The sequence below is a fragment of the Lepidochelys olivacea genome (genome assembly GCF_965140295.1).
Source record: "Lepidochelys olivacea isolate rLepOli2 genome assembly, chromosome: 20".
Taxonomy (NCBI): Eukaryota; Metazoa; Chordata; order Testudines; family Cheloniidae; genus Lepidochelys; species Lepidochelys olivacea.
Window position 1 is genome coordinate 13,325,764 of NC_140430.1, and position 9,351 is coordinate 13,335,114.

The following is a 9,351-nucleotide window of genomic DNA, read 5'->3' on the forward strand; positions in this document are numbered from 1 at the left end:
AGAGCTAAAGTGAAGCACATGCTTAAGAGTTTTGCTTAGTCAGGGCCCCATTTTCAAAAATCCTGAGCACCCAGATGTACCTATTGGCTATGCTGGGAACTTTTGGGGCTCGGTATCTCTTGAAAATCAGGCCACTGTTGGAGAGCTCAGTATGAATTTAGAAGCCTAACTTTAGGCCCCTTGTTTTGAAGAAAGCCTTTAATCTTCTTTTATGGTAGTTTAAATACTTGCAGAGAAGACTCATGGAACAGAGTTCATCCAGTTCATAGAATATCAGGGTTGGAAGGGACCTCAGGAGGTCATCTAGTCCAACCCCTTGCTCAAAGCAGGACCAATCCCCAACTTTTGCCCCAGATCCCTAAATGGCCCCCTCAAGGATTGAACTCACAACCCTGGGTTTAGCAGGCCAATGTTCAAACCACTGAGCTATCCCTCCCCCCTGTACAGTTGCCTGTAGAGGTCATAAAGGAATTCTCCCGCCCCCCCTCCCTACCCCCATGCACAATTGGCGAGGTGTACGCTGTGAGTGGGGTGGGGTGGGCTGAGTCCCTCCAACCTTCATCTGAAGCGTCAGGGATTGACCATAGCAGGAGATGGGACACCTGGTAGGGTGGACCAGTGCTCTAAGATGGTTCAGAGAATCTGTTTCCTTAGCTGTCCTGTTCACATGCTCAGGGTCCAACTGATCTCCAGAGTTGTGGGTGGGAAGGAATTTCCCCCTGGTCGGATTGGCAGGAACCTTTGAGTGGGAGGATGGGGCACTGATCACCTGCTAGGATAATCTGAGTATATCTGACCTAATCAATTCTCGACCATTGCAAGGGCCTCAGGCATTGGTGGAACCTCAGTCTCTCCTGTCCTCTGCCGATGGCACACAACAGTTTTGTCTCCTAAAGACTGAAATGTTTTTGGGGTTTTGGGGTTAAAGACAAGTTTTGGGGTTCAGGTAGTGTTGCTAGGTGAAATTTAGTGGCCTGTGAAATACAGGAAGTCAAACTAGATGATCTAATGGTCCCTTCTGGCCTTAAACTCTAGGAAACAATGAAATAGCTGGTGTATGAAAAAAACCAGGATTTGATCTCCCATGTATCTCTTCGCTCTGGGCAGAAATTCTACAGGAGACTTAATATTTCACAAGAAATCTGAAATGCCGTATTTATCTGTCTCCATTGTAACAGCATTCCAAGCATGAAGGAGGAACTAACAAGATTTCCCCTTCCCAGGAAAGACTGCCCATCCGTTATGCAAATTGAATCCTTCAGTTGTAACACCCAGATGCAAACGGAATCATAACTGTAACCTACACTGCCCATCCGTGTGGGATGAGGAGCACTAGTGTTGCTAAGAAATGTGACCCCCATGGTTTGTTCTCTTGCATTTAAGATATTAGCAGAGCTTCATTTAGACAGCCAGAGGAGAAGTCCTTCTGCCTTTTTTGTTCTAACTTCCCCTCTCTCTGATGGAGTTGGCTCCATGGATGCAGAAGACACAAAATGAGGGCCCATAACAAACATAAAACAACTGGGAGAAAAGAAGGAAGACCTCCCCCATAACATTCCCTAGAAACTCAGATTCTCAGGAAAGTTTCCAGGTCCAGAGGCTGTAGGCCAACTCCTCAACTGGTGTAAATCAACACAGCTACAAAGAAGTCAACAGAGGGACACTGGTTTCCAGCAGCTGAGGTTCTGCTCATACAAAAGGAGAACATTACAGCTAATCTGTATGCCTATGCTTTCTAAATGTGTGTGTGAATATAGAATGGATATAGAGAATACAGTGCTGACCCTTACCTCTGTCGGTTACCTCCTGCTCACTCACAAATTTATTCATGTTTTAATCTTTCCTCAACACTTCCTCCAGTCCTTTCTCCAAAGAGCTCCAGTACTGATAGGCAGCTGGCCTCTCAGGCTGTCCTGTCCTGTCCAGGATAGCCAGTTCAGATTATGCAAGCACTATTATGACATCGCTGTGACTGTGACATAGCACATAAACTGCTGCTGACCAGGTAGGTGCTGTGATGACATGGACAAGAGCCTCAAAGGGATTTAGGCTCCTAACTCACACTGAAATCAATAGATGTGAGGAACCTAAATACATTTCAATATCTGGGCCCATCCATGTACGCAGTCCAATAGGTGGCTAAATTTGCTCCAGTGTAGAATTTCTCATTCGCTCAAAATCATTTTGAATTTTGGTTCCGTCCCTCTCTCAGTTTGCCACACTTTCCAATATTGGTTTTATTGGAAAATCTGCTCCTGGTTGAATGGATAGAAAATAAAAGCACCGAACAAAGAAAGAGAAGAAACTGCCTTGGAGAATGCACAGTGACACTTGAGTGTGATTGGTTGGTTGCAATGCACAGTGACACTTGAGTGTGGGTGGTTGGTTTCCTTTGCTTTTTAATTCGGTTGATTAAAAAGCTTGATGAAATCTTATTGGACTGTATTACAAATATTGATTTTATATTGTTTTACAATGAATTGAAATTTATTCTTCATTTCCATGTCCCGCCAAACAAATCAACTAAATTATTTTTTGTTGTGTTTAATACAGTGTGGTGTCATATGTATGGCCATATGTAGAGGCCACACTTGATTTTGGAGATGATGTTGCCTTCAAAGCATTCAGAGTGATGACACTCTTTGCAGTAAACCATATGGAAAAAGAATTCCAATGACATGTGTCCTTTGCTATGTATAAGTGATTTTGTGCCTTACCCTTTCTGATTTTGCCCTTACACGGACATGCTATTCTTTTGTACTCCTCCTTAGTAATTCGTCCATGTTTCCCCATTTTGTAGGATTTCTTTTTGATTTTCAGGTCATTACAAAACTTCTGATGGAGCCATTGGCCTCTTACTATTCTTCCTGTCTTTCCTTTGCATTGGCAGTTGTGCCTTTAATATTGTCTCCTGGAGGTTAAACTGCCAGCTTTCCTGAACTCCTTTATGCCTTAGACTTTTTCCCCATGGGTCGCTACCTACCAATTCTATGAGGATGTTAAAGTCTGCTTTTGGCAGTCCTTCTCCTGTCATTCTCACTCCTTCCTTTCCTTAGAATCATGAAATCTATCCTTCATGATCCCTTTCACCCAAATCACCTTCCACCTTCACATTCACCACCAGCTCCTCCCTGATGGTCAGAATCAAGTCTAAAATGGCTGTCCCCCCGCTTACTTCCTCCATTTTCTGAAACAAAGCATTGTCCCCAGTACATTCCAGGAACTTATTGGGTAATTTTGAGTTTTACCATATTCCTTTTTCAGCAGATGTCTGGGTAGGTAAAGTCCCCCATTACGATCAGGATTTGTGTTTTGCATATTGCTGTTGTTCATTCTAGAAATGCCTCGCCTCCCTCCTCTTCCTGATTTGGTGGTCTGTAATAGACCCCCTATCAGGACCTCACCCCTGTTTAGTCCCTCTTTTATCTTTACTCAGAGACTTTCAACTGGTCTGCTTCTCACCTCCTTCTGGACCTCAGAACAGGTTTACAATGCAATATGTCCTCTCTTTTTTTTCCTGCCTGTCCTTCCTCAACAAGCTATAGCCCTCTATACCAATAGTCCAGTCATGAGATTTATCCCATCAAGTATCTGTGATGCAGTTAAGCTCAGTTAAGATTCATGTACTAAAACTCCCAGTTCTTACTGCTTATTCCCCATTATTATTACTCCTTGCTTGTGTGTACAGACATCTAAGATGTTAAGCGGATGCCCCCATGGATTTCCCTCTTGTTTCTCCTGTAATTCTACTGCAATTTTCCACATCTACTTCTCCCCACACAGCTATTAAGGCCACCTTTTTTTACCTGGTGGCTTTTTTCACCTGCCCCTCTGAACTTAGTTTTAAGCTCTTCTCCTGAGGTTGGTGAGTCAGTGCATGAAGATGTTCTTCTCCTTCTTGGTCAGACGGACCCCATCTCTTCCCAGCAAACCTCCTTCCTGCAATAGCATCCCATGGTAGAGGAAGTCAAAGCCTCCCAGAGACCCATCTTCATAACCCTATTCTGTGGGCATGCCTACCATTGAGTGTGTATTGAGCAGAAAGAACACTCAGTGCAGGAGACAAGGGGACTGAGTTAAACTGCAGATGTCAGGTTCACATACTTCCATTTACCGTGACTAATCTCTTAAGCTAGTGGGGATGGCCACACTATAAAAATATTTCTGGAGATCAGCATGTGATTATTTGTATTGCAGTACTGCCTCACAGTCCCAGTCACAGAGCAGGATCCCATTGTGCTAGGACCTGTACAAACAGAGAACAAGATGATCCTTAACTGTCATTAATTAATTAACACATCTTAACAGCACAACAAACAGACAAGAGGATAATAAAGCAAGCAAAAAGCCCCCTTTGACCAGGTACCAGCAGATAACTAATATAGTGCTACCTATTTCGGGAACTTTCTTCCTGAGTTAGGGTCTGATGTGACTCAGCCCCTGTTCCATGCCATTGTGTAAACTGGGGACTCGTACATTTGCACAAGATGGAAAGTATCCAGTGGCACACAGTTGAGGCCTACTCCATTTTTAGTACATAAACAGCAGGCCGCTCTGCAAGAAGCTAAGGGCATGGTCAGCACAGAGAGTTTGCCTGTCTCTGTGCTGGTGTTCTGCACCCCTCACAGTCTACACCTGGCTCCATAAAGTCGGGACTTTCAAAAATGCAGCATCAGGTAGGAGCACAAGTAATTGTAAGAATGCTTGCTCATTGCAGCTGTTAACATCCGGGCAAGGCATCCACATATAAGTCCACTACGGATGGACCAGTGATGGGAAGAGTGTTCAGCATGTGACAAGTAACACCATGAACTATGTCATGCCACAGAACAAATTAAGATCAAGAACAGAACAAGAGTATGTGTGGCAAAACCATGACAAACACTGTGCAGGCATCAAGGAGCTCATAAATTAGCACATCATCACCCAAACACTGCCACAGCTTGACTTAGAACTTGGGCAACAGTAGACCCTCAAAAGGAGGAGGCCACAGCTTTACACCCGTGGTCACTGTGATGTTAACTGGCTGCATTTGACAAGAGCTGGATCAGAGGTTGACTTTGAGTGTATTTACAGGGGGCAAGGTTTTCAAAACACAAGCCTTGTGCACACACGCAAATAGTGTTCTGTAGCAGTGCAAGTTGAGCTGCAGCAATGAGCAGCGGGATCCTGCTTGGGCTCGTAATTCATACACTTCTCTCACTAATGAGGATCAACAGATTAACCCATACTGAATGCAGCTTGACAATATACCATCACTTAAAACACATTACAGTCAGAGAGGATGATAAATATTCCATTTATACACATTATGTACAAGGCCCAAAATGACTGAGGATGTAAGAAAACAAAGCTGGTAAATACAGAAAATGCATTTGTCATAAATATAAAGGGAAGGGTAAACCCCTTTAAAATCCCTCCTGGCCAGAGGAAAAATCCTCTCACCTGTAATGGGTTTAGAAGCTCAAGGTAACCTCATTGGCACTTGACCAAAATGACCAATGAGGGGACAAGATACTTTCAAAAGCTGGGAGGAGGGAGAAAAAACAAAGGGTCTGTGTCTGTGTCTGTCTGTCTGAAATCAGTGGAAGCTAGGAGCCTAAATACCTACTGTAGAATTTGACCCAATAACAACAATAATAATGATTTGCATTTCTAGAGAGATAGAATCATAGAATATCAGGGTTGGAAGGGACCCCAGAAGGTCATCTAGTCCAACCCCCTGCTCCAAGCAGGACCAATTCCCAGTTAAATCATCCCAGCCAGGGCTTTGTCAAGCCTGACCTTAAAAACCTCTAAGGAAGGAGATTCTACCACCTCCCTAGGTAACGCATTCCACTGTTTCACCACCCTCTTAGTGAAAAAGTTTTTCCTAATATCCAATCTAAACCTCCCCCACTGCAACTTGAGACCATTACTCCTCGTTCTGTCATCTGCTACCATTGAGAACAGTCTAGAGCCATCCTCTTTGGAACCCCCTTTCAGGTAGTTGAAAGCAGCTATCAAATCCCCCCTCATTCTTCTCTTCTGCAGGCTAAACAATCCCAGCTCCCTCAGCCTCTCCTCATAACTCATGTGTTCCAGTCCCCTAATCATTTTTGTTGCCCTTCGCTGGACTCTCTCCAATTTATCCACATCCTTCTTGAAGTGTGGGGCCCAAAACTGGACACAGTACTCCAGATGAGGCCTCACCAATGTCGAATAGAGGGGAACGATCACGTCCCTCGATCTGCTCGCTATGCCCCGACTTATACATCCCAAAATGCCATTGGCCTTCTTGGCAACAAGGGCACACTGCTGACTCATATCCAGTTTCTCGTCCACTGTCACCCCTAGGTCCTTTTCCGCAGAACTGCTGCCTAGCCATTCGGTCCCTAGTCTGTAGCTGTGCATTGGGTTCTTTCGTCCTAAGTGCAGGACCCTGCACTTATCCTTATTGAACCTCATCAGATTTCTTTTGGCCCAATCCTCCAATTTGTCTAGGTCCTTCTGTATCCTATCCCTCCCCTCCAGCGTATCCACCACTCCTCCCAGTTTAGTATCATCCGCAAATTTGCTGAGAGTGCAATCCACACCATCCTCCAGATCATTTATGAAGATATTGAACAAAACCGGCCCCAGGACCGACCCCTGGGGCACTCCACTTGACACCGGCTGCCAACTAGACATGGAGCCATTGATCACTACCCGTTGAGCCCGACAATCTAGCCAGCTTTCTACCCACCTTATAGTGCATTCATCTAGCCCATACTTCCTTAACTTGCTGACAAGAATACTGTGGGAGACCGTGTCAAAAGCTTTGCTAAGGTCTAGAAACAATACATCCACTGCTTTCCCTTCATCCACAGAACCAGTAATCTCATCATAAAAGGCGATTAGATTAGTCAGGCATGACCTTCCCTTGGTGAATCCATGCTGGCTGTTCCTGATCACTTTCCTCTCATGCAAGTGCTTCAGGATTGATTCTTTGAGGATCTGCTCCATGATTTTTCCAGGGACTGAGGTGAGGCTGACTGGCCTGTAGTTCCCAGGATCCTCCTTCTTCCCTTTTTTAAAGATTGGCACTACATTAGCCTTTTTCCAATCTTTTGAAGATTTTCTTCTTCAAAGCATTTTACACACATGTTTGCTAACTCTCTGCTTCAAATAAAAGCCATTATTGACAGACAATTATATTTTTCCGTCACAGCACAGACAAATAGGAGAGTGAAGAAAACACAGTTTATTAATGGGATTTTAAGCAGGTTCTCGTATGGAAAAAAAATTTAGGATCCAGCACTCAAAAGATGACTCTGCTTAGCTGTGTGCCTTGTGGCTTAAAGCAGAATTCCAAGAACATTACTTTGCTTTTTGAAATGGTTTCTCAATTAATGACAACTCAAAATATCTGCTTCCACCTAGTGGTGCGGGTTTGCATAACATGTGTTGTTTGTATTCCCTGTTTTCGATATCTTTGCCTGAAAGATTAAATACATCAGAATCTACTGAGACAATTCACACTTCTGCACAAAGCCACAACAGCACTAAGAATGTATATCTTTGTTAGCAAATAGGATCATTAGGGAGAAGGAAAAGGATAATCTCAGAAAGAGGCTCTCTCTTTCTCCTTCACTTTATTCTATCTAGGTTTTTCTACTGTTCTCATCAATGAAGTATCTGAGTAGCTTCCTCTAGTACATTAATAATATGACTCACATCTGTCATGGTAATATCTTTTATTGGACTAACTTCTGTTGGTGAAAGGAGTGCACAGAGTTCTCCTTCAGGTCCTTGAAAGGTTATTTCTTTCACCAACAGAAGTTGGTCCAACAGAAGATATTACCTCAGCTAGGGTGACCAGATGTCCTAAGTTTATAGGGACAGTCCAGATATTCGGGGTTTAGGCGCCTATCAATCCCACCCCACCCCCATCACGATTTGTCATACTCACTATCTGGTCACCCTATCCCTCACCCACCTTGTCTCTCTAATAGCCTCGGAATGACATGGGAGTTTGTTCTCCTGTCACAGACTGTCCCCTGAGAAAGCTCTATCTACTGCACAGACAAGCCTCATCCTTAGAGTAGAACACTTCATGGTGCCTGAGAAATAGGCCCTGTCAGCCACACCCCTAATCCCAGGGATTTACCTGATATTTTAGATATACTGGGCCCTGGCCACTGAGCCCCTGGAAGAGAAGGACTGCGACCTGGAACCTGACTTGATGTGTTCACGTTGCAGAAGTATGTACACAGTGTCGGAAGGCAAACAACAAACAACACTTCAATGGTCACTGAATGAGGGGCCTGTGGAAAAAAATACTACCATTGTGCAATTCAAGACTGTGTCAAAATGCACGTGCACAGTACTCAGACTCCCTGAATCCTGGCATTTCCGAACTTTCCATTGCTCAGTTTTGCAAACTTACTAATTGTTATTTTCATGCAGATTTTTATGTATTTGATGGGCGTCTAAAGATAATAATAATAATAATAAACAATAATCACAACGGGGTGGAGAAGCAGAAAAGTTTATTTGCAGCTGCAAAAAGGTACAGGGAGAATAGAATCTCCAATCCTGCACCCAGAGCAAGAAGTTACACAGGCTTTTATACATCCTTTTTCCCAGCATACCTGTCCAATAGCAAGCTGCCCTAAGTATCCATATAGCCAGCCAATCCAGTTCCCAGCTAGTGCCCTTGTTCTCTGTATCATTTGTTAAACTATACATAAAGCTGCTTTAGTCAGCATTGGTCTTCCATATCTGCCCTGTTTGGCCTTGTTTAGTTTCAGGCAGTCTGACTCTGCAACATATTGTTGCAGATCCTCAGCATAACTGCTGCGAGTGCCTCCAGGCGCGGGGGCCAAGGACACTTGGGCCTAGTATGCAGAGCTGCTGCGAGTGCCTCCAGGCGGGCGGGGGGGAGGGGGGGGAAGGACACCTGGACCTAGTGCGAGGGGGCCTCATCGACACTCGTGGTCTTCCATCCCCTCGAGTTACCTAGTGGCCATGCCCCAGTGTCCCCACTGAACTCCCACATCTGAACTCCCAGCCAGAGCCCGTACGTGCTCCACCACTAGAGGCCCTGATGCAGCAAGCCACCCCATACAGCAAAACAAAACCACTTCCCACATGGCATTAGGATGGCAAACGCTAATAGAGAAAGATAAGAACTTGCTATAACAGGGGTTCTCAAACTTCATTGCACCACGACCCCCTTCTGACAACAAAAATTACTTTGCGACCCCAGGAGGGAGAACCAAACCCTGAGCCCGCCCAAGCCCTAGCTCCCCCGGGCCAGAAGGGGCCAAAGTCAAAACCCAAGGGCTTCAGGCCCAGGCAGGGGGCGGGGGGAGCTGTAACCTGATCCCA